We start from the raw sequence: 27,714 nt of genomic DNA, 5'->3' as shown, positions 1-27,714 counted from the left end.
TGCAGTAGGTGGGAAGATGCCTGTGCAAATTATCCAAACTGAGGGATGCTTTATGGAAATTTTTCCATGTTACCCGCCACTTTGAGCACTTGTAACAATTATAGAGACAAGTGATCCTGGATTAAATACACCCATGCAACAGTCTTGTTAGGTTGTAAATTAAAGTAGTGCAAATGCTCCTCTTTTGTATTGAGTTACATAAACATGTGTTTTTCTTACTTAAGCATAATGCTTCAAATTTGAAACCAATGATGGATGCATACAAATCTAGAAAGTCCTTTACAATGCCATGTCATGAACAGGGCTTAAAGTAAGCTGGAACTCCGTTCTGGTAAATCACTTTTGTGCCAGAACTCAGTTCCTGCCGGTCATCCATTTTATTTATTTATTTACTACACTACAAAAGTCTGTCTATTGTTACAGTATATTTTGCAAACAATAGATGAAGAGAAAGTTCTTGTACTAAATTTGTCTCTCGTCAGTAAGCAGTGTGGAAATTTTGGAAAAAATATTATAAATAGCAAGTGCTGTCTTTTATAATCCAAATGACAACTTAAATTTTCTGAAATAACAGATGTGATAGTTTGTGTTTATATTTACTTTGTATGCAATAATAATAACAATACCAATCACCATTATTATTATTATTATCATTAGTAGTAGTACTCATGTTGATTCATTTGTGGTTGACATTCTGGCTATTGACTGAAACCACTTAAAGCACTGGTCATGAAGGTATGTCTACAAGCAGCCCTAGAAATCAGTGCATTAAAAGAGCAAGCAGTTAAACAATACATAGGTTTGTAATACCAGCAAATTGTATTTGGCATGCTGTTTCTTCTATTCTGCACTGTGAAACCAGGGATGCTGACTTTCAAACCTGGACAAGGCATGCATGTTTCTTCTGGTTTGCAGGAGATGTAGAAAATGAATATAGATTCCAACTTTCTGTGTGTGTGTGTCAACCTTGCAGGTGAGAATATTCACGACTAGGAGATGATGTGCTTTGAGATGGGCACTATGGGCTTTTATGTTACTGCCCTGTGGAAAAGGGCATTCAGGATGGATAGGCAATGTTCCCTGTGATGGAAGCTACTGACGGGTATGGGGAATTTATTTCAAAAAGGTTGTACATCACATATTAACACCATCGAAACAACCAAGACAAAGTTGGTTGGGACTTTGCATTGCTTGTTTTTTTAGGGATTTTTTTACACCGAAGCAACATGTGTCAATTGAGGATGAGACAATCCAATGGTGGCTTGTGCAGTGGATCAGTGTGAATTGTTGCTATTCATTCCAAGTGACGCATCATTTTAGTGTGAAGTGTCTCTTTAGTTTCCATATGTACCAATGTTTCAGAAACTGGTTCTGCTCCTGTTTTCTGGGTAGTGTACTGTATTTCCTTCCATGTTGTCCCACGTAAGAGTGAGACAGAACCAGTCTCTGAAACATAGGCACATACAAACACTAAAGTCAGTAGTTACCTGTAGAAACAATTCAACATGCCACTCCTGACCACTTGACTGGAACGTTTGGTGGTGAGATCATGAGTCAACTTAACTTTGCTTCATGAAGAGGCTAAATTAAGTCATATGTAAATATATGAAGAATGTATAATGAAGTTTATTGGTCTGTAGAGTTTGTTATCTTTTGAAGTTTCTTTATATAAAATCTTCTGTGCTCTCCATCCTCATGCCTTTTCTGTATGGCTTAGTATTTTCAAGATGTTCATCATTAACAGACACATTATATTACCATCGAAAAAATGCAATTTCTTTGCTATTATCTCTTTTAAACTTTAGGTGGGAGTTTTTCAGTTAATGAACAAGTGTAAAAAATAAAATATAGTGAAGACAGCAGAACCACTTAAAGTATCACATTAAAATCAATCATTTTTATCCAAGATAAGAATCATTTCTAAGTTCAAATCGATGAAGCAGGATATTTGAATATTAACATTCGTTACCTTTAGCATGCTTCTTTCCATGGTATTATTTGTTCACCAAATAGATTCTGTATAAGACTCCAGATCAGTTTTTTTATTCACAAACAAAAATTTATGAAATGCGAAGGTAATAAACCTCCAGTACTTGTGGACATTCTGAAATTATGTAGTTGCAGTTGCAAAATAGAAATCAACAGTGGCATGTCAGACACACTGGAGAAACCATTCTCAATCTTGGTATGTAAGGTAATGGTCACTGGTATGTTGAACAAGTAATAAAAATAAATAATTAACAAGCTATAACATGGATACATTTACAGGGTGGCTACTCTAGGAACATGATAAAATTCAATTATAATTGCCAGTTTTCAAGACGAACTTTCAAAAAATTCAGGGGTATACAAGAAGATGTTTTCTCTATTTCAACATTACGTATTACCGCCTCTCACCATCCACACAAATATATTAACAATACAAAGAGTCCGTGTGATTCAAACTTATCCAAAAAGTCTAATTCAATTAAATGGTTTGTATACATTTAAAATAATTTACATTTGCTATTTCACATACTCAGACTTGAAATACATCTACAAACACAAGTCACAAATGTTACAAGATATAGTAACCTACCAGAAATTGTTAGTTGTATGAGAATTTCTAACTCGAATTACCTAATAAACTTAAAGATATCTCACAATAATCTTTCGTCTGTCACATAGATTGTTCTGCGAAGGACACTAACAAAGTAAATGGATTGAGAGAATTCTGTTCTATTTTCCATGCATATTTTTCCCCTTTCCTCGATAAAGATAAATGGTGAAACTTGCCTCAGGGCATTTATAAATTAGTATAAACTGATTGGGATTTGGATTAATACAAATTACAATTTTTCACGTCTGCGGTGAAAAATTCAAGCAGAATTCATGCATAATGCCTGGAGAGTAGCCACCCTGATTTAATACATAAAGTGAGCTTTATATATATATAAAGTTCTGTCTGTAACCTCTGCCACTTCTTGAACTTGCAATTTTACATATGCATAAATATATAAAGAAAAATTGAACTGTACGTTTATACCGGGACATGGTCTACTTTTAAAGGTAAAGCAGACTGAGTCCTCACATAACAATATTCAACCTAAAGAGGCAGAGATAATATTCAAGTTGTTGAAATATGACTGTTCTGTTTTAATCTATGTTTTAAGTCCATTTATGCACAGTACGGCTAATTTGTACTGGACCTACAGTTTAAAGTGGGATCCGAACCACTATGTGCCTCCATCAGGTATCAAACCAGGGATCCTTTGATTACAAAGAAACGACGCTACCACTGTGCCATTGTGGAGGCCCTGTTTTAATCTAGTTCAAATGTTAAATTTGTTTGCTGATAGGGAGTCTCTAAGTTTAAACACAAGAAGAGATGCAGTGTTGAAAGATTGTGTAATGAGGGAACCCTGTAACGAACTATAGCTACATAAAAGTGAATCGATTCAAAAGGTTGCGATTACTTTCATAAGACTTTTCTTTCCACTACTACTCGGTAGCACATGATGCTGAGATGTTAACGTATCATCATTACATATTTGGAGGAAGATGCCTGACATGATCGTCATTGCACATGAAGCAAAGGTGTAACAAAAATTATTCATTCTAAGAGCACTGTTCAATGTGCTTGTCCATATATGAACAAATTAGTTTGCTTAAAAACCCTCTACAAGTAATTACAAAGTATTAATACAAAAATTCTTCTACATATGTTTGTTTTAAAACACATTTTCTTTTTTAAATTTTGTCTTCTATGAAGTGTACAAGCCCTATCATGATTAATTATTATTGATATTCTGAATTGGAAATTGAACAATAATATCTCAGTGAATAGGGATTTCATTTCTTGATATTTGGGCAGGCTATGTTGGAAACCATAATTATTTTTGTTTACATCTTCAAACAACTGATAACATGAAATAAATAATGTTTGTGTTTGCAACCATATTATGCTATGTCATACTTAGGACAAATAATAGATATGTGTGGCCACCCCGATGGTGCAGTGGTAGCGTCGTCGCCTTGTAATCAAGGGGTCCCAGGTTCGATACCCGGTGGAGGCACAAGTGGTTCGGATCCCACTTTAAACTGTAGGTCCAGTCCCGATTAGCCTTACTGTGCATAAAGTGGACTTAAAACACCAAATCAATCAATCAATAGATACGTGTAGTAATCAAATGGTCTCAGGTAAGATTCCTGCTAGGTACAGGGCCTCCCTGATGGTGCAGTGGTAGCGTCGCCACCTAAAGGGGTCCCGATTTTGATACCCGGTGGAGGCACATAGTGGTTCGGATTCCACTTTAAACTGTAGGTCCAGTCCCGATCTGATTAGCCTTACTGTGCATAAAGTGGACTTAAAGATCCAAAAAGGAATGGCAATTTCAGTGCCGATTAGCCTGTCTGAGCATAAAATCAACGTTTGTAAAAGACACTCGAGAGCTCTTAGGGCTGCTGGAAGTTTTTAATTAATACAAAGTAGTGAAAAAACACAAAATGGAAAGTGAAATCTTGAAAACATTCATGCTGAATTTTCGTATCTATTTATTTATTTATTAGCGTTCAGGTCATATGTCTAACAGGCTGATCTTTTTCATATATTACCAAGAAAAGATTTTTAATTTACTAGCATCTTTGACATGCTCATTTTTTATTCATTTTGAATTTGTTGTTTTACATATAGCTATCACTTTCAAGGAGAAATATAAGTAGTCAGATGCATGTGTAAGATTTATCCTACAAATGAAACATACAACTTATGAGCTATGCTCACATTTGCATTTGATAGTTTTTATACATTGTGTACAAATTCTGAATAAGAATTCACTAAATAAACTTCATTAAATTTTAGGAACATTTTTATACAAGGTTTCTATAAATATTTTGAAGTCACTGATTTTTAAAAATGTACAAATAATTATGTACATTGTGGGTGTCTTTGTATGGGAATTGCAAAATATTGAAATTTGCCAGAAGCAGGCATTATTCCAGTAATTTACAGTACTACTCATTGATAAAATATTCCAAGTATATTTATGTTGCTTTCTCGCAGATAGAAAAATGAAACAAATCAAAGAACGTACAAGAATTATTTTGCTTACAAAGCTTCACCAAGTTGGAATATTTAAAGATACATTTTACGATTGAAATGAATGGATTTTATTTTCTACTAGCTACAGTTACCTTCCGATGAACGTACCATCAGAATAAAAATACGCACTTTCATTAATTTTTAAGAAAATAGTGTACATTTTACAATTATCATTAGGCTACATTTTCAACAAATACATCGTGTGGCTGCAGAATACGTGTCTTCCTTTCCAAATACCAGCAGAAGACAAGTGTTAGGTCACTTCCGCCAAGTCGACCAATCAGAAGCAAGAATTGTTCCTCCTATGCTGAACTGAGTGGGATCCGCGAAAATGCTGTCCTATGTGGAAAAAGAAATTTCGCGTCCCGGACCGAGGTGACAATGCTAACAGGGCCTGGGGAGGATGGTCTTTGGCAAGTCCATACTCAATAAAAACCCAGAAAAGCCCAATGACAGCATTGTGACATGGCGAGGAAGTGCCGCCATTAAATAAGCACTGCCCCTACTGCCTTGTAGGGAGGGGAGGGATCCCCAAAGGCTAAGGGAAGGAACCCTAACAGAAAACCGGCCAACGGCTCTAGAGATGGAAAAGACTGTAGAGTCCCAACATCCTAAGAGGCGGAAGAGCTACAACCCCACTGCCTTGTGGTAAGGGTTTTGACCCGAAGGCTATGGGAGCAAACCCAGAAAGAAAACCAAGCAAGGGCAGAGGCTTAAAGGGAGCACTCCTCCCACTGCCCTAGCTTCATCGTAGGGCTAATAACCCACATGAAGTGAAATAATACATATTCAGAGAAGACCCGACGCCTAATTGGGCATAAGGGAAAAGAAGAAGAAGAAGAAAGAAGCCTACTGAAGACGCAGACCTTTCTTCGGAAACAGATGTTATTCATTTATAAAATCTCCCTTTTCCATAGCCTATCAAATGATTTAGTACATAACAGTCGAAGCTTCATATCCCATGTATTTCTACTACTATACCCGTACCTGAGAGGGGTCAGAGTATCCCATTAGCCCACTGAGTTTTAGCCGAGGTGAAGAAACAGATGACATAGGATATTGAAAGGTGATTGAAGGAAACAGGAAGGTAAAGATGAGGATGGACGCTTTGTCTTCGTGATTTTTTAATGTAATAGCTGCGATTGTATAGTTTTTCAAAGGCGATTTATGCTCGAGGATGCTGACGAAAGAGGGTGGCCTAGTAGACCATCCACTGCCAGAGGTACCCCTAAAGTGATTTGCCATGCAAGTACAAGGAACAGATTCCCATAGATGTCAGGAAATATTCAGACATAATGTCCCTGTTGGAATGGATCCCTCCAATATACCATAATTTTTATCTCAGCCTTGTTCCGACGGAAGTAACTGCCGCGGAGAGTGCAGAAACTCTGGATGGACTTGATGACTGCTACATTAGGAGGGCCTGGATCAGTTGAATTCAGAATAGTTTGTGCGACCTGCATTCATATGCCACTATTTGGTGTCAGTGCTGAGAATATTTCGGCTGACACTGCATATGAATTAAACTTGTATGTCATTTTTTTCTCCCTATAAAATTAACTTCGACTTTTCATTCTTATGTATATTGTTTTGTTCACACTATAATGGTCATGCATTCCTGTTTGTTGTTATTCCACAGAATTGACACCGAAGATTGTGATGCAATAAGGATCTAACCAACAATGGGAAATAATGAACTGAAAAAAACAACTAATTGAATCATCTTTGCAATAATTGTACCACATTTGAATGTGTCCATGTAAACTGGAAACTTCAGACATGCTTTTGAAATCAACTATACAACAATACAAACAATATTCAGATTTATGGATTTTTTCAAACTTTCAAATGCTAAAATCTCGAAAACAACTTTTTGTGGGTTAGCTCCTTCTTGCACCGAGCCCTTCAATTCCTAGTATCTTTGTTAAGTTATAAATAAAATATAGCTATTTCTTTGGTACGTGTGCTTTAGTCAAAGAAATTGTTATTAAAATTAGCTAGTAGTTTTGTGCGATCACAGTAAATCTGAGTTTTAACAATATTTGTCCTGAAATGGATACAAATGTAACTTGATAAGCTTGTCAAACAAAATAGTTAAGAAACAGTACAGTGTGACCTCAATTTTGAAAGCTAACAGTACTCTAGCGTTTCTACATAGCCTTCTGCAGCAGTAAGTTATATCCAGTCCATAAGATTATTGCCCTTCCATTAATCCTCAGCATCGCGATTAGTCACAAACGCAAAAAAGCAAAGTCTCGTGTTTGTTATATTTTCTTCTTTTCATTCAAGCACCTATTTTAGTGGCTGTGGTGGCTCAGCCGTCGGCCCCCGTGGTGGAGTGGTTAGCACATCGCGCTACTATGCCAGGGATCCCGGGTTCGAATCCTGAAAGTCCTGAAAGAGAAATTCGAGTGAAATGATATGAGTAAATGAAGTGTGATGGGGAAGCTTCCGCTTAGGGGCTTTCCTTTATATAAAATAAAATAAAAAATATATATATATAAAAAGTCGGTATCGCGTCTGACTACCATGCTAAAGGTCCCGGGTTCAATCCCCGACCGGTTCAAATTCGGGAACTTTTCTAACGTCGGAAGCGGCCCCGGCGCCCACCCAGCGTCGAATGACATGAGTACCTGGGGGAAACCCTAGGGGGTAAAGGCGTTCAGGGCGTGATGCTGATCACATCACCCCCACTCACGACCGGATCAAGAAAGTGTGGGGCGTTACTCCCACACCCCCTATACGCCTTTATGGCGTCGTGCTAAGCAGAGGAGAGTACTTTATCTTTACATGCAATCACCTATACTATACGGTAAAACGAGGAGAAACGCCGCAGGCGGAGAGATGCCGCACATGCTGTAGTTTGCTTAGTACACATCAGATGGCAGCAACATTCTGCAAGGATGTGTAACTGTCGTTCATTCCACCACGCCAGTGCAGTAGAGACCAGTCAAGTGAAGTGGAAAGGAGTGGGGCGCCTTCATATGAAACTTTCCTGGTGAATTGACCGTCGAAATTTTATGAAAGGTAAGTGTGATAGATCGTAATAGTTTCTACATGACAAATATTTTATAGAATACTTGTTACAGTATTGCGATTACCTTTCGCACGATTTTACACCGAAACTACAAAACCAGTAAAAAGCAACTGGTGCGGCATCTCTCCTCGCGAAAAAGGATTGTTGCCGCACATTTTTCTGTTTTTCACATCTATTGTAATCAAACATCAATTTATTGTGATTTTTTAGAAATTTATTACAGTCTTTATTTTGTTTAAGTTAACAACTTAGAAAGATTGGTGTGCTCAGCAAACGTTGTATATTTTATACAATGCAATAAAACCCGGAGGTAAAAGCGGTGCTTCAAACTTTGGGGCCGCAGCTTTTTCTTTAAAAAATTTAGAATGGATATTCCTTTATTTTTTTTGTTCTACACTTAAATAAAGATGAAATTGGAGAAAACAATAATATATCACTTATTAAGTAACACAGGCGTGTACTAAACGTACGCGCAGCAGGACGCCGCAAGCTAGAGTACCTAGTGATTTTGCGGCCCTTTAACAAAATCGTTTCTTTGTCCTGAGGTACTATTCTTGCCCCCAATTTTGGCACCATACCCTCTAGTTTTGGAACCCAATCACCACCACTGCCAGCGACGTTAGTTCTAATCTTGTATATCTAATACATTCAGACACTATACAATGGAAGATAACAATATATTTAGAATGAATATTCCTTTATTTTTTTTTTGTTCTACACTTAAATAAAGATGAAATTGGAGAAAACAATAATATATCACTTATTAAGTAACACAGGCTTGTACTAAACGTACGCGCAGCAGGACGCCGCAAGATAGAGTACCTAGTGATTTTGCGGCCCTTTAACAAAATCGTTTCTTTGTCCTGAGGTACTATTCTTGCCCCCAATTTTGGCACCATACCCTCTAGTTTTGGAACCCAATCACCACCACTGCCAGCGACGTTAGTTCTAATCTTGTATATCTAATACATTCAGACACTATACAATGGAAGATATCACAACAGTCGCGTGTCCTGGATTTTCGAAAGGGGTGTTATGACTCCCATCAACCACCCTTTGGCACGTGTCTGATAACAAAACTCCAGATTATTCGCGACTTCACTACTTTCATCCTGGAACACGACTATTACACTTCTCCTCCGGATTTATTTACTGCTTGTGTGATTTTCCTCACTTTACCCGTGACTTTCGTCTCTGCAGAAAGCGGACATTCCAAACTTCAGCCAATAAAATATCATCTGTGGAATAGTGCTCCTCAGCAAAGATAAACATGCATATAGGTTTTGAACAATTAGCACAGGCGAACAGAGCAGCTAAACGTTGAACACACTGTGAAACACATTGCTCATGCCAAAGCACGCAAGCGAATGTTTTAGTTTTTTTAATAGCCTAATTTTTTTACGCTGAATTTAATATCGATACATACTTCTTGAATTTTGTTTGTTCGATATTTGTTACCTACACCTTCATTACTTGTTTTGCTGTAAAATGCAATTTTCTCTCAATAAACATCAGCCACACGATGTGAATTTTCTGACTTAAAAACATTACAAGCATGCAATTCATAATTGTTATTGCCCTCATAGCGCAAGAAATACTATGGCTGGCAGGAAGTATGGGGGGGGGGGGGGCAAAAACATGACACGGCTGGGCCTCCAAAGTTTTAGTTAAGACAGGACCGTAGTTTGTGAGGGAAGTGTCAGGGCGCCGAAAGTTCAGGGGGCTGGGGGCGCCGAAATGGGTGTACGCCCCTCTCCGAGAGAACGTCCTTAATCCGCCACTGTGTGAAACTAAGAATTTTAATAAGACGATTGTTTACAACAGAAAAGATATCGGAACTAAAAAAGCCTTAAAATTTGCACAGCACTTGTTTACGTCACTTGCAATTTTCACAATTTAAGTGCTTTATTCTTGTGAATCTGGTAAAGAATAATACATAATAATTCTACGCGACTGTACTTTAATTTTTATAGTTGCTATTAATAACAAACTTTTCTTTTTAACTTGATATCATACTTTTCCTCATGGCTACTAAGTAGGGGTGTGCGGGACAGAATTGTTTTGGTCGGGACGGGATCGGTACAAGAAATTTTCTTAATCCCGACATTAGGGACGGGAAAAAATCGCCCTTTCCCGAAAAGTAGGGGAATTTTCGGGACGCAAAATATTCGAAATTTCCCGAAGCTCTGAAAATCTCGAATTCTACACGTTATTTTCAACTTAAGTGATTCTTTTTGCATTTTTGGAATAAAAACAAACAATTTACGATAAGTTCCAGACACTTGCAATGCAGAAAACGTCGAGAATTAACAACTTTTTAAAATGACCATTCGGTATTTCTCGACTGCTCGGGATCCCGAAGAGTCGGGAAGTCATTTCCTGAAGTCGGGATCGGGACGAGATATTTAGTAAATTTCTCGTATCGGACAAACGGCTGAAATTTGCTAGTTCATTTAATTTGAATATTCGTACTTACGTATTCTGCATTGAGAAACATTGCTGAAGGTAGCATTTCGTTTATTTTACGGAAATAAGCTATATTTGCGACATATCGAGTAGTTTTCTTCGTTTCTTTTTGCCTTTGGTAACACGCAAAATGGCGGTCACAGTTTCACTACCGTACTCGGCATGCAGTGTTTTCACCCCACTGCACCCAAAAATACCCACGCAACCCCACAAACCATTGACGTAGAGCCCCACGAACCATTCGTACATAGACCCCACGAACCATATCCGGTAAGGTTAGGTTAGATAGGGTCATGTATAGGTTACAATAGTTAAAAATTGGTTTCGAAAAAAATATGCGTAGCCCCACACACTATTCTCGCATAGCCCCACGAACCATTTGCACAGGCCACAAACCATTTGCGGAATACCTTCTTCAGTTACAAAAACACGTGTTTGGAAACACTGACCGGGATTACGTCATCACACACAGGCTACATTCACCTGGAAGTAAATGGATGCAAGAGCTTTTGATCATCGGTCACACATTTATATAGGAAAATAGATTATTTACCGGCAAAATTCAATGAACGATGCGAGAAACCACTTCCCCGAACTTCCACAACTATAAAGAAACTGCATTCGGTAAGTAGTTTCTCCTGTAAATTTGAAGAAATCCGTTTGTCCGATACGAGAAATTTACTAGATATTTTGTTCCCGGTCCCGACTTTTCGGGATCCCGCACACTACCAGTAAGTATGGTTCTCTATTTTATACATACACATTTATCGAGAAGAATAGTTATTAGAAAGAATATTTTATATTCTATTTCTTGTCTCGCAACCTCTAGGGCTATCTTATTTACAGGAATAATTGTTTTAAAATTGTTTTAACCCGAAACAGAAAGGACAAAAATATAGGGGGAAAATGTCTGCTTAATCAATCATAGGCTTAATACAAGGAAAACATATGTTGATATTAAGTTATCGGATAAGGCATAGTGTTTGCCCCAATCCACCAACACCTCAATACGTAGAAGATGGGAGAGGGCCTACATATCGACCATGAATGCAACCACACCTCCAGGCCTGAACAAGGCCACCCAGTAACACCCCTCATCCCCTATCACCGGGAATTCTGCGTGAATTATTGGCTTTGGGAATTGTGCATGAATTTTTCTCCATAGACGTGAAAAATTGCAACTCTTATTAATCCAAATCCCATAGAATTGTACATATTTATAAATGCCTCGAGCCAAGGTTTTCACAGTTTAGCTTTAATTTTTATCGAGGAAGGAAAAGAAAGCTTCGTGGAAAGTGAAACAGAATTCTCTTAATCCGTTTACTTTGTCAGTGTCCTTTGCAGAACAATCTGGCAAATGGAAGAATATTGCAAGATATCTTGAAGTTCATTAGTTAAATTTGAGTTTTAAATTCTTATACAATTGAATAAACCACTCACCTAAACTCATTCGGTAATAGGAATGGTAATAATATATCATTCAAGATTTCTTAATTGTATTTTATTTCGTCTTGTGTAGTAATTGTGCTGTCTAATATGTTTGTGTTTGTCTTGTGTAGTAGTTCCTCCATTCATATCGGGGGTTAGGCGTAGAGCTGACAACTCTGCACTGTAAAAAGACATGTCAAGAAACAGAAATATAAGGCCATGGATGTTCCCAAGGTAAAATATTCCGGAGGTAAAATAGTCCCCCGTTCGGATCTCCGGGTGGGGACTACTTTGGGAGGTCCCTGGACTAAGGATAAGATCTTCATTAGGAATAAGGATATTAAATTAGGCACCTGGAATGTTCTGAGCCTTTACCGGCCTGGGGCATTTCAGTGTACAGTTAATGAGATAGTGAAGTATAAATTAGATGTAGTAGCTGTCCAGGAAGTTAGGTGGCCAGGAGAAGGGAATTGTAAAACTAAAAATTATACTTTTTTCTATGGTGGTACTGAAAATCATAATTTTGGAACAGGCTTTTTCATAAATAATAGAATTATCTCGGCTCTTAAAACAATAGAATTTATTAATGATAGGATATCATATGCAGTTTTACAGGGTAGGTGGTGTAAAATTATTTTAATAAACATACATGCACCAACGGAAGATAAAGATGATAATACTAAAGATGATTTTTATACAGAGTTAGAACAGGTCTTTGATAAATTTTCTCAGTATGATATGAAAATTCTGTTAGGTGACTGTAATGCACAGATTGGCAAAGAAGAGACATTTAAACCCACGATTGGTAAAGAAAGTCTTCATGAATTAAGTAATGATAATGGTATAAGATTGATTACTTTTGCAACCTCAAAGAATTTAATTGTGAAAAGTACCACTTTTAAACATAAAGATATCCATAAATATACCTGGTCTTCTCCAGATGGTAAAACTCATAATCAGATAGATCATATTCTCATTGATAAGAGAAGGCATACTAGTATAATTGACGTTCGTACACATAGAGGTGCTGACTGTGCCAGTGACCATTATTTAGTAATTGCTAAATTAAGAGAAAGACTCTCAGTGATAAATCATAAGCAACAAAATCTAAAAGTTATAAAATTTGATACAGGAAAGTTTGCTGATGAAAGAATTAAGAAAGATTACCAAATTAAACTGTCAAATAGATTTGATGTTTTGCAGGATTTAAATGATGATGAAAATATAAATGAAACAGACGTAAATAAGAATTGGGAGCACATACGTAATGCAATAGAATCAGCAGCTAAAGAAACTATAGGATACCATAAAGCAAGAAAAAGTAAGCCATGGTTTGATAATGAATGTCATAATCTAATAGAAATAAGAAATCAGGCTAGACTTAGGTGGTTAAATAACTCGGATGATACAAATCTAAGCAATTATAATACAATAAAGCGAGAAGTTAACCGCACGTTTAGAAGTAAAAAAAGAGATTACTTGAAAAGCAAAATTAACGAAATTGAAACAAACAGCAAAAATAAAAATATCAGAGATTTATATAAAGGTGTAAATGAATTTAGAAAGGGGTGGCAACCTAAAGTAAACTTGATAAAAGATAAAGACGGTGATTTTCTAGCTGACCCAAGCGATATTCTAAATAGATGGAAGAACTACTTTAATGACCTTTTAAATGTCCATGTAGGAGATAAATCAGAAGTGAATGAAGTACACACAGCAGAACCTTTAGTTCCAGAACCTAACTTGACTGAAGTTAAAGATGCTATTAAAAGGCTTAAGAATAACAAAGCACCTGGCATTGATTTAATACCAGCTGAGTTAATTAAATATGGTGGAAATTCATTAATATGTCAAATTCATAAATTAATTTGTTTAATATGGAATAAAGAAGAAATCCCTCAACAGTGGAAAGAATCCATAATTGTTCCTGTGTTTAAAAAAGGTGATAAAATGAACTGCAATAATTACCGTGGAATTTCTCTACTCTCAACAACATACAAAATATTGTCTAACATTCTTTTAACAAGACTAACCCCATATGCTAATGAAATTATAGGTGATTATCAATGTGGATTTAAACGTAACAGATCAACTACAGATCACATTTTTCACATCAGACAGACACTTGAAAAAAAGTGGGAATATAATCAAAATGTCCATCAGCTATTCATTGATTTCAAAAAAGCATATGATTCGGTCAAAAGAGATAAATTATATAATATATTAGTAGAGTTTGGAATACCTAAGAAGCTTGTTAGTATGATAAAAATATGCACCAGTGAAACAGAAAGTAAAATTCGTGTGGGTAATAATATGTCTGACAAATTTTTAATTCATGATGGGTTAAAACAAGGAGATGCATTATCTCCATTGCTCTTTAATTTTGCCTTAGAATATGCTGTTCGGAAGGTAAAAGAAACTAAAGAAGGACTAAAATTAAATGGTGTGACTCAGTTGTTAGCATATGCAGATGATGTAGACTTACTGGGGGATGATATAAATACGATTAAGAATAATGCTAAAATATTTTTCAAAACTGCTAAAGAGATAGGTTTGGAAGTTAACAAAGAGAAAACTAAATATATGCTTACAGGCCGAAACCAAGTGTTAGGTAATAATCAAAATCTAATTATTGATAACAACTCGTTTGAACCAGTTTCCAAATTCAAATACTTAGGAGTAATATTAACAAATGAAAATTATATTAAAGAGGAAATAAAAAGTAGGCTTAATTCAGGAAATGCATGTTACTTCTCTCTTCATAAACTTTTGTCTTCTCGTTTAATATCTAAGAATCTAAAAGTTAAAATATACAAAACAGTAATTTTGCCTGTAGTATTATACGGGTGTGAAACTTGGTCCCTTACATTAAAAGAGGAACATAAATTGAGAGTATTTGAAAATAAGATTCTTAGGAAAATATTTGGACCTAAAAGGGATGAGGAGACGGGTGAGTGGAGAAGGTTACATAATTTAGAACTACATAATTTGTATTCATGTCCAGATATTATTAGAATAATTAAATCAAGAAGACTTAGGTGGGCAGGCCATGTGGCACGAATGGGAGAGGAAAGAGGAGTTTACAGGATTCTTGTTGGGAAACCAGATGGTAAGAGACCTGTAGGAAGGCCAAGACGAAGATGGAGGGACAACGTTGAGATGGACCTAAAGGAAATCGGTAGGGATGGAAAAGAGTATATAGATCTTGCTCAAGATAGGGACAGATGGAAGGCCTGTGTTGCTGCAGCCATGAACCTTCGGGTTTAAGAAGGCTAGAGAGTTAGTTAGTTAGTTAGTTAGATAAGGCATAGTGTATAATAATAAATATTAAATATCGTGCGCTTACTCACTTAATATATTTTATCTTTGTAATTTGGTGAGTTTCTCCGATTTCTACCCCCACCTACCTACACATATTCGCAAGTCGCAACAAGGGGAAACATAAAAGCGTGGTGTAAAAATCTAAATTTTTGTATTTAAGGCCGTGTCCGGATTGGCAAGCGCTCCGTACCGTTCTCTCCCGTTGTTCTCGCGTGCCGTAGAAGTCACGTCCAAGTCGTCCGAATCTGCATGTCCCCTTGTAGTATGGTTGTCACTTTTCCCGCCAGGTGTCAACCCGAACTTCACCCACCGCGCTCTGGGGCGCAGGCGCACCGCACGGAAGCAGAAGGCAGACGCCAAACAAACATCACAATGATTTCCACCTATTTACTACTCATATTAAAAATGTAACATGCTATTTCATCATTTATAATTTTTCTACATTCAGTATTATCGATAAAATGTTAAAGTATCACTGAGTTTTACATCGTCTAATCAGTAAATGTTGTCTGTACAAAGTGAAAGTTAGAATATGGCTGCCAAGCGCAGGGTCACAGCGAGTTCAAGCGTGCATCTGTCGCGCCTCTCTGCTCTCCCCTCCGACTCCACGTCTGCCGCGAATTCGGACAACGGAGGTTGGCTGAGTCCCCGGATGGAACGGTGCTCTAGGTGACATCTGCTGCCGATTCGGACGCGGCCATAGACCCAACCAAATTAAGTCAAGTTTAGTGCTCTTTGTGTATAAATATACTATATTTAGCCCGTCTGAGCTACCCTGCCGTTGCGCTTTAACATATTAATTCTTAGGTTCAGGAGAATATAATTTTCGGAAGATTATGACTTGCTGTATAATGTTAAAGGTTTGCTAAACACATTTTTGTTACAGATTTACACGAGAAATTCTTACCTTCGTTGAAAATAACGTTTGAATAGCCATCCTTTCGCTCTCCCATGTAAATCTTAGGGCAACCAAATGACGAACGAAATTATTTTCCTCTAGCGGAAAAGTTTGGCAATGAACAGCCCCATTACGCCAGGTCAACCGTTGCTATGGCGACTAATTTTAATCGCTAATATTCTGTGCCTCTATATACTTTGAGTCTGTGCATAGATTGTGCTTGATTCTCATGATTCAAATCACTCGAAGTCTAGGAGTGTAGAAAATCTTTTTATCTTGCTTGATTGTGGTTACTACAAACTCATACCTGTTAACAGTATTAACTTAAATTGAAAAGTGAATGGAAACCTAAATTGTCCTGTCCAGTTGTGTGTCCATGTAAGTGTACTGTTGTACCAATTTCTTTAGTGTTGATTAAATATTGCAGCAAAGATGCATGTAGCTTCGGGAAAATCTGTTTATCCAATTAATGAATGCGTAGCTAATTACCACATACACGTGTGATGTGGGTATGGACATCGAGTAATGTGAATAGAAAAGCGGCGCACTTGATTTCTATTCAGACCATGCACGCACCACTCACTTCTGTAAATAATAAGAATGGACACCTTATCATATAGCAGGTACTCCGTAATGGGCATTGTTCCAGTTATGAGCATATCCTTACATTTTGATGTGACTAAAATTAAAAAAGTTCTAAACCCCTAGCAGGTTTTTGGATATGTATGATTGCTGGTGTTCATGCATGTATGTTGCAAGATCATAAGAAACAAAAACTGATACACCTATGACAAAACTCTCGATAGAAAACTGGGGTGTAAGGGGTGCTCCTTCAACATAGTGCACCCAATATTCAACCTCACTTCCACATAGTACACCCTGGACTGCAGACTAATGAGGCTCTGGCCATGGCCACTATAATTCTGTGTCGTCCTATGTTTTGTCCTTATTTGTGCTGAGTGCCTTTTCTAGCCTCAGCTTTTAACCAAGGTAAGGACATTTTAGTTTTCAGACATGCTTTAATTTTGTTATGATATGGAGCTGTACCCCGTATAGTGTGACAGGTGCAAAAGAGCCTCAGTGCTGACGCACCCAAATAATTTTTGGCAAATGTTTAACTTATTAACAGTTTCATGGATCGGAGACACATTTAAATCGGATATTTTGTGTTTCTCGTGGTTAGTACTTAACAATTATATATTGCGGAACATAGTCGAAGGTGTCATTATGCTTTCAAGCCTAACCTAACCTAATCAATGAAATAAAATAAAAATAACTCTGATTATTACTAAAATGCTAAGAGAACTAAACCTGACCTGCCTAAACTAATAACGGTACTAGTTTACTATCCTTCGGACACATTTATTTATTTGTACAGAAGAGACTACTTACCGTAATAAGTTCCTGTAGCATTGTCGAACATCGGGAAGGTGTTTTGTGTGATGTTGCAATGTTTCATAGCTGAAATTCATGTTGTTCGTTGAAAATTAATTCTCCGACGGAGATAGCGTTTGGTGCGTACATCTGCGTATACCATGAAGTTTGTACACCTTCATACACCATCACCTTCATACACCGTCGTGACTATCATGACGTGTCGTGATTGTGTTTTGTTGGTATCCAGTGTTTCGAACTCCCTGCGTTTGCGACGAGAGTTAGAACTGTGGATCGAGGGTTTGGAGAATGACGTGTGGTGGGTGTGTTGTAAAGTTTGTGCCGGGTGTGGACAAACCATTGGCGCTAGCCCCACGAACCATTGGCGCGTGGATAGGTTAGTAGGGCCACGCAAAGGTTTCAATAGTTAAAAAGATAGCCCCACGAACCATTGGCGCTAGCCCCACAAACCATTGGCGCGTGGATAGGTTAGTAGGCCACGCAAAGGTTTCAATAGTGAAAAAGATAGCCCCACGAACCATTGGCGCTAGCCCCACGAACCATTGGCACTAGCCCCACAAACCATTGGCGCGTGGATAGGTTAGTAGGCCACGCAAAGGTTTCAATAGTGAAAAAGATAGCCCCACGAACCATTGGCGCTAGCCCCACAAACCATTGGCGCGTGGATAGGTTAGTAGGCCACGCAAAGGTTTCAATAGTTAAAAAGATAGCCCCACGAACCATTGGCGCGTGGATAGGTTAGTAGGCCACGCAAAGGTTTCAATAGTTAAAAAGATAGCCCCACGAACCATTGGCGCTAGCCCCACAAACCATTGGCATGTGGATAGGTTAGTAGGCCACGCAAAGGTTTCAATAGTGAAAAAGATAGCCCCATGAACCATTGGCGCGTGGATAGGTTAGAAGGCCACGCAAAGGTTTCAATAGTGAAAAAGATAGCCCCACGAACCATTGGCGCGTGGATAGGTTAGTAGGCCACGCAAAGGTTTCAATAGTTAAAAAGATAGCCCCACGAACCATTGGCGCTAGCCCCACAAACCATTGGCGCGTGGATAGGTTAGTAGGCCACGCAAAGGTTTCAATAGTGAAAAAGATAGCCCCACGAACCATTGGCATGTGGATAGGTTAGTAGGCCACGCAAAGGTTTCAATAGTGAACAAGATAGCCCCACGAACCATTGGCGCTAGCCCCACAAACCATTGGCGCTAGCCCCACGAACCATTGGTGCGTGGATAGGTTAGTTGATTAGGTTGGGATACATAGTTAAAATTTGGTGTCAGAACGCGAAAAATAAAGTTAAAAAGAAATAGATCTGATTAAGTTTGTCGACGGGCTTTTCTTGGGTTCCGAAGGTTGAAACACTGCATAACAATTGAAAATCGAGAAAAAAACAAGGCCGATGCGTCATTCCTAAGCGTTATTATTTACGAAGGTGTGCGCGCCATGTTGTGTGTGAGGCAAACGGAAAGGTAGGAGGAAGAAGTAGTCGTAAGGTGAAAAATTGCTCTTACTTTCATCAAACCAACGTCAATACACGTTCAGGAATGTTCCGCGAAGCAGATACGTAAGTTTGAATGTCAAAAATTTGGCAAAAGAGAAGCCGGACGCGCAATTATGTAGGAAGGTGTACTCGCGATATTGTGTCTCAGGCAAGGGAAAACACCTACCAGAAAGACGTTCTGGTAATGTGAAAAATTGCAATTAATTTCATCAAAACAACGTTAATACACCTTCAGGAATGTTCCGCGAAGCAGATACGTAAGTACGAATGTCAAAAATTGACGAAACGAAAAAATTAGAGGTGTCCGAAGGATAGTAAATTTTTACCCTAATAACACAAGCATTTAAGCCAGTTTTTCACTGTACTATTAAGATTCATGTTAGAACATAACTGGAAGTTTGTGATAATTTTGCTTTTTCAATGTACAGTTAGCTCGTAACTGGAAGTGTTGTGGCGATTATTTTAACCGCTACTCCTTCTTGCAGTTAACAGCCTAACTGGAACTTGCGAAGCAACATGCCTGCCATGGAGTTATCGAAGTTCCACACTTGACAACTTCACCCCATCAGCTTAAAGATGTGATTCACTAAAAAGTTATATCTCAAGTAATCAAGGAAATTAAGCAGTATGGTTGCAAAAATTCATTTTGCAAGGTTGTGTTGGAGAATTTGTGACAAGAATATCTGCTTTACCAAGTGCACCATTGCTATAGAATAATTTGCCTCAGTGTTTAAGAGGCACCACCTTTTGAAGTGCCTTACATTTATGATAATAGTTCGAGTCCTGATCTCTGTCCTTTCCCTTTTGTCAATTAATTATTATGTATGTTCCCTTCATTTCAGGCTTTATTGTTGAAGGATCTTATCTCATAAAAATCTTACAGTAAATTTTAAAATTATATTTACTCTTTGTATACTTTCATATCTTTAGAAGTTTTCCTGCAAAGCATGCTTACTAAAAGGTTCTTTTCCTCTTCTCGAGCAACAAACAAACATTGCACAGAGATGGTATAAAGCTTGCAGTCAAATTACATGTAAAATTTTTGTATATTCATAGTGTTTACATAAACAGACAGAAAATATTAATGTTTCGACCTTCGAGTTCCTGACTCTCCTTCCGTAAGAAAGTATGTATGCTTGTGCTCCATAACAGCATTTGAGATATAGGAAATTAGCCATTATTGAAAGAAAGCCAAATTTGTAGTGCTTGCTTTCCATAAATTTATTTCATAATCATACAGAATTAATGCAATTTGTAGCACTTGCTTTCCATGACTTTATTTCAAAATCATACAGGCATCTCAGTCAGCGCCGCCCGCCACGGTTCTCCCGATCTCTCGGCTGAAGATCGAATTGAACGCACGGTATTTGAGTCGGAATGTATTTTCTTACGTATACCTCATAAGAGTACGAGAAACCAATTGAGATTTTAACATTTTGAAAATATTTATCAAGTTTCTTCGAGGTATATTTTCTACATTTGATTGCTTTTTCTGCGAGTCAGTAAGATTTCGACCAAGAGTTTTGGAACAAATAGTTCCTTTCTGCACACATATAAGTTGTAAAATTTCAATTCGATTTGAAAAATATGTTGAACGTTTTGGGAAAATAAATGATAATTTTGTGAATGGTGAGTTAATTTTGTAGTGCCTTTATTATATAGCAAAGTTTTAATTTCTTTTAGAATAATATTTTGGTGCAATTGCTTCAAGAGCCTATGCTTGTAATTCTATGGGACTCTTTCATTTTTATTTTTTACTTTTCTTTTAATAGCTGATAAAAATGTCCAAAATGGACATGATGGTGTTCATGTATATTTCACCTGATTTCCAGTAAGTGCTAGTGTAATTCAACCTCGATTTGCGTCAATAATTCACGTACATAACGTTGGTTTTGATGAGGCGGCACTGAGTGCCGCACGCGGGACATTCGTGCTGCAATAAGGATGCGGATGACGGAGGGTTAACTAAAAGTGTGCTTTAAAAAGAAAAAGAAAATAATATACTTTATCATGCCAAAATTTGAGTATCATTATGGAGGAAGAAGGTAGCAAAAGTGATTGATAAAATAAGTGTGTTAAATGTTAGTTATTTTTTTTCCTAGGAAGAAAGGTTCCGCACTATTCAAGTTGATATGTTATGTTACCATGCTTGTTAATGTTTTTATCATAACAACTACTCAAAATTGTGTTATGTTCATAAACGATGATGCATCCAAGCACACACATACGTGCATATGCATTTCTCTTGTTTGTTTCACTGGTTGATTGATTCATTTGCTTTATTTTACTCCTCTTTTCTGCCACATTTGGCTAATCGCAAAGATCAGAATGAGTGATGATATGATGAAATTGATGAAGGCACACAAAGAATACCCATGCTCAGGCTGGGATTCGAACCCAGGACATCTGGCATTGTAGGCATTTCCCTTGTGAGACCCGCTTTAGACGAAAGCATTTATCTTAATATTTATGCCATGATCAAAAAGCTACTGTGTAAAGTGAGAAATGTTATGGCATATTTCATGGCATTTCTGAAGGATAGAACCAGCTCTATTTCCATAGCATAACCAATCAGAAGCGACCTCATGGTTAGGAGTGCAAATGTAATGGTGGTCGTGTGAGATGTATACAACATATCACTTCAAACGATGATAACTATTCGATCTAGAGGAATATGACTTCGTATTAAATTCTTTCAGGTAGAGATGAATGGCGCTGATTAAATACATACTGTACAACATTTACTGTATACGTTTCGAAGAATATTTTAGCTTTTTCAATTGTAAACACCATGCACACAGCATAGATGGTGTAACTAGACGTGCCTTTTGTGCTGTATGTATTGTAGATTGTAATTGAAACAGCTAACCAAAATGTTTCATAAAATGCTTTCGTGTAAAGTACTATCTGTTATAAGATTTTTGGAAGCATTTGCGATAAGATTTTTGGAAGCATTTACGTAGCATTTATGCTAGCAAAAATGTTAATTGAAATGCTTTCGTCTAAAGCCGGCTTTAGAATAAAATGTTATTAGCCCTCACCTATAATAAGGTGCCATTATGGACTACCATTGTTGACTGGTCATAACATATTTTTACCCTCCTCCCTGGTAGTCTGATTCTTGGATACACCAAAGTATGTGCCTCCTGAGGGAATGCAACAGTGAAAACTCATCACAAACCAACAGCATTAACTATTACACCCTCCAGGAAGAGTAGAACCAAACTGTTGGACAGATGTTTTAGATGTGTTAAATAGCTTTTGATTCAGTCAACTATTCCCTTTCACAGATATCTCTGGAGCAAGGGTGCGCATAGCATCAGAGAAGGGGAGGAAATAGAGCGGGCAGAGTGAAGCAGTACATGCTGTTGTGAAGGCTGGTAACTGTAGTTGCTTACACCCCCCTCCTTGCAGGCAATCTATTTCTCCCTCTGGTGTTCATTGGTGGAGCCATCTCTCGTTACTACTTGCGCAGAAACTTTTTTTCTTTCGCTTTCTCCAGAGATAGTTGGGACAAGGGTATGAAGCAATACAAATTGAATGTTACTGGTACATTACTACTAGGGGAAAGATCTATTTAATTTTTTAACATAACCTGAAGAAGCCCACTCAGGTTGGTTTTAAAAAAAATGTGCAAAATGCCAACTTCTGTGTTGTAACTACTGTATTGAAGGTCCACTGGGGCCATTAAAACTCAGAAGTGATCCTGACTCTACAAGGCAGTATATTTTGTTGAAGTTTTTTTCTTAAGAAAGAACGCTGAGTGCTGGGTACTTCTAAGTGAGGTATGTTGTGTTTCATGTTGTTACTAAACAAGCTCATTGAAGGTAATTAGTGAGTCAAACTGCCAACCACTTTCAGGTGTCTGTTTGGTTACATGGCATAATGGCTAGTTTACTTTTATTTGAAGGGGATATTCCCAGCAACAGCTGCTTGTACCAGGCTCAAGGACAGAGAGGGAAAGTGGCAATGAATCAATATTAAAACTAATATTTTTTGTGGGGTGTAATGTTGTCCAAGTGCTCATATATTAATATAGTATAATATATTGTTTGTGTGACCCCAGTATTGAAGATACAGCATTTAATACAGTCCAGGTTAAGTAACAGTATGCTCATAGTTTTTCTTAAGGACACACATTGGGTAAATGTTGCCCAGAAACAAAATTACTTTGTAAGTCTGAATTATAATTGTTTTAAAGCAATTCATTAACAATACCTTTATTAAACTAATTTTATTAATTTTGAACATCTTTATTGTATTACGCAATTGATTAAAATGAAAAGAAAGAGAATATGTTGAAATATCATACTGAAATGTTTGAGCATATAGCCTATATGGGCAAGACAGTGTTTCTACGGCTCTGTGAGCAAAACTAACAAAGTCTCACACCTGATTTAATGTTCTGACATTCGGAAGGGTTCATTGGAAAGGTAGTATTGAGAAGGGTGGCCTGTGGCACTCATTGGAATTGGTTTGAAAATATGTTTCAAAATCGTCTGGCTAATTTTTACACACACATGCTTATGGGTGAATGGTGGTACATTATGGAAATCCACATAATGCCTTTTGTGAAAAATCTGGTGAAGATAGGAATCATCAAATAGAAGGAAAGGCATCGGAACTAGTGAATAAATATTATCAGCAGGGTGGATAACAATCATGATTTTTTTAGAAATTGTTTTCGATTATTTTTTTTATTAAAGAAAAGCGTAAAAATGTTTGCGTGTGTTTTGGCACCATACATATAGATATGTTTTTTAGAAAGGTTTTCTCTAGTAAATGTCCCTGTGAAATTTATTTTTATTTATTTATTATGTCTTGTTTATCATGGCGAAGTAAAGGCTTTGTATTGTAGCCTTTTCTACCACTTAACCATGTTTACACCAAAATTTTAGCATATGAAAATTAGGAAACAACATTTGAAAGATTACATACAAAGGCAAATATTGAAAACAAAGAAACAATATTTGAACAGTTTGATTAAAGCAAATAAAACTTTAGATGTAAATATAAATTTCACTGTTTCTGATACTGTACTTTGATATATGTTTCTTGAGTGTCTTAATAAAACTATCATCATTTCAGTTACTTTTCTTCCAGTGAAAATAAAACATTCTGAAAATATTGTTTATAGTCTTTGTAGCTGAATTTTGGTGTTTTTTGTAATGACAGCAAAATATCAGCTGTCATTTTTATTTACAGTTTAATGATAATAAAATGACACTTTTTGCAGTTTAACATGATTAGTATTTTGTACAATTTTCTACACAAACTATTTGCTATCTTTGCCTATAAAAATTATTGAATTTTAAATCAAGAGAAATTTAAGTGTGTTTACAGATTACATATTACATTCTCTTTTGAGTGAGCTACATCCCATCAGTACATATGTTTTGATTTCTTTCTTTTCCTTAGAGCCTAATAAACACCATTAGATGATTACAATTACTACTTTCACCAAAAGTGATTGTGATATCTACGAAATCCTTGTGTACATTAATCTATAAATTATTTATTTAAAGTGATTTAAATCAGGGATTTTTTTTAACAAAATCACCCGATTTAAATCAATCCACATTGCTTAACAGACAATTTATTTTGACATTGATTTGATAGGAAGTCTTTGATTTCCTAGCATTGAATATTTATTGTGCATAACTGCATTTTGAAGTTTCACTTTTTATTACCATTATTATTATCATCATCATCATCACTATTGTCAATATTACATAGAAGTGGCATTATATTATATAAATGGTTTCTGTAAATAATATTATATTTTTCTTCTTCTTATGCAAAGGTTGGTTTCTCATTTGAACTATATATAATTTTATCAATGACTTCAAAACTTATTCTGATGTAGCAAACAATATTATAAGACTATTATTGAGTACACTGTTGAAGTTTCTGTTGCAACATTTTTGGCTTTATTTGTTGTTACTGTGAGCACATTGTTGCTTGATAAATACCAGTGATTGTTGTTGCGAAGCAGTGGATATTCTGTGAATTGAGAAGGTACAGTACAGCTGTATTCTGAACACTTGTTAGTGGGATTTGAAAATTGAAAGTGGAAGGAGAGACTTCCTTTTAGTTTTTTCTGTCTGTGTTTTTTGAACTCTTCTCGTTTATTACACAAATATAAACTAGTGCTAGTGTGTTAGCTAGTGTGTATTTTCATCACCTGCACCGGTGCTTCCAGGAATAATGTTGGCAAGAAGCAAAAAGGGATCTGAACTGAGCCCAGGGCCCAGATCAGCATATTGCATCAAGAGGGTAAGTCAAAATCCGAAATTGCAGCCCAATTCAAGATAGCTCCAAGTACTGTCACAAAAACACTGAATAGAATTCAAGAAATCGGTTCAATCAAGTCTCGCACACGAAATGGCAGGCCACGTGTTTTGTCCAATCGAACAGACACAACAATCGTTAGATTTTGCAAACAATCTCCCAAAACTACTTCTGCTAAAATAAGATCTAACCTTCCAGAAGACATCAACAAACAGAGTTGCCGAACCATTAGACGTAGACTGTTTGATGTAGGTCTGAAATCCTACATTCCAGCAAAGAAGCCGAAACTATCGCAAAAAATATAACTGATAGTATAAAATTTTGTCGTCATTACATGGCTTGGACAGCAGAGGACTGGAAATCAGTGATGTTTTCTGATGAATCAACATTTACTCAATTTTCCATTATAATGAAATGTGTAAGACGCCCCAAAAACAAAAGGTATGACCAACATTATGTCGTCCCTGCTGTGAAGCAAGCAGAAAAAGTGATGGTCTATGGTTGTATTTCCGCAAAAGGACGTGGATCACTATGGATAGTGCCAAGGAACACTACCATAAATGGAAGGGTGTATCTACAGATCCTTCAACAGAAGCTTCCAGCTCTTATGGACATTCATCAGTGTACTTATTTTCAACAAGATGGAGTTACTTGCCACGGTACTAAGAAAGTGAAATCCTGGCTAACCTCACGCGACTACCAGTTGATCCATCCATGGCCAGGCAGTTCACCAGATCTAAACATCATAGAAAATTCATGGTCCATCATGAAGATGAAGGTCTCTGAGAAGTCCGCAACATCATACAATGACCTGGTACAAAAAATCAAGGAAGTATGGGTCACTGAAATTATGCCAGATTACCATCAATACTTGGCACACTCTATGCCTAAACGGATATTGGAAGTATTAAGAAACTAAGGACATGCTACAAAATACTAGAGTATGGAAATTATGATAATTTGTATCTATATTTGTTCAAGTAATCTTATAGTATACATTTTAAAAATAAAATATAAAATTTCATCAATTGTATTAAGTGTGAGAGAATTAAAAAGTATGAATAATTGAAAGTTTTGATGATTTTCCAGACTTTTGGTAACCACTGTATTATTAATATATTTTTGGGAAAGTATTTCAGTCTTCAAGTGCCTTGCTTAGTATTACTGTTCTTCCAAGTGTTTACTTAAATATACTTTTCGTACAAAAATCTATATAATCAATCTTGCATCAATGGATGGTATTCTTTGATTGATTTGGTTTATTTTACTTCGCCTTTCTGCCATTTTAGGCTAATCACGAAGATGATAGTGATGAATGAAGTTCACAAAGAACACCAATGCCCAGGCTGGGATTTAAACCCGGGACCCCTAGAGTCATAGCATGCTATTCTAACCTCTTCACCACTGAGGCCAGCTATGATATTCAATATGATGTCAGCAGCGCAAAGCATGATAGGGAATATGGCTGGAATGGGACATAGTCTGGCATGAGTGAAGCAAAGCAAATGCTGTGTGCATGAAAACAACCTGGTGTTTAACACTTTAAATTGTATTATTGTAGATTTTCAATTGAAGTTTCCTTTTGGTGAATTAATGTGTTGTGTGCGTGTGTATATATACCACTGTTTTTGTATTAATTGTGAGAGAAAATCATATCTTCAGACAGTTTTGACTGTGGTTAAGATGGCATGATTTTTATCAATCTGGGGTGAAATATGAATTGTGTTTGAAAGGCAAGTATCAGTTTATGGCTCACATTGTGAATTTTATGCTACTCTTTACATCCTGATGCTTTGCAATATGTGTGATTGCTGTATGATCTAATAATGTTCACAAAAAAAAATAAAATGTTGAAATGTTGTTTATCAATCAGGAGATGCATTCCCTGTATGCCATATTTGTATACACTTTTCAGCACATCTTCTATACATGTCTCGATACACACACAAAAAATGACAATTATATGTTGCTGCCTTAAAAAAAATACACAATTCTACACTTCGGAACATACCTATAAATTATCATTTTGACGTGACAAAGTTTGTTTTTAATTCAATTTATGCTCAGATGGACTAGTACCGTTAAAAATGTGCCTCCACCACCAATTAAATTTTGGATCGTTCCATTACAATGGGATAACATTAGCTGCTACACTATCGGATATGCCAGATTAATTCCATGAGAACAGGCTCTTTCAGATGTTGTATGCCTTTGTACAACTTTGTTTTGTGGCAAATGACATTTTTTTAGATACTCTGGTCATTGGTACGAGACTAAGCAAAATGCAAAGGATTACATTT

General features: G+C 36.8%; 1 protein-coding gene across 3 annotated transcripts in view; it reads left to right on the top strand.

Annotated features, from left to right (window-relative positions):
- Positions 1 to 8,024: 8,024 nt before the first annotated feature.
- Positions 8,025 to 27,714, top strand: part of LOC145984514 (uncharacterized) — an 84,409-nt gene continuing 64,719 nt past the window's right edge. The window contains exon 1 of one of the 3 annotated variants that reach the window (XM_083118169.1): positions 8,025 to 8,107. The gene's annotated coding sequence lies outside the window, so the exon portion shown is untranslated. Of the gene's footprint in view, positions 8,108 to 16,454; positions 16,609 to 27,714 lie in introns of those variants that run through there. The other 2 variants (XM_083118167.1, XM_083118168.1) reach the window with 2 other exon arrangements.

The sequence above is a fragment of the Lepisma saccharinum genome, chromosome 2 (genome assembly GCF_977018435.1).
Source record: "Lepisma saccharinum chromosome 2, izLepSacc3.1, whole genome shotgun sequence".
Lineage (NCBI taxonomy): Eukaryota > Metazoa > Arthropoda > Insecta > Zygentoma > Lepismatidae > Lepisma > Lepisma saccharinum.
Note: the sequence above shows the minus strand (reverse complement) of the source record. Positions and strands in the feature narration are given on the sequence as shown.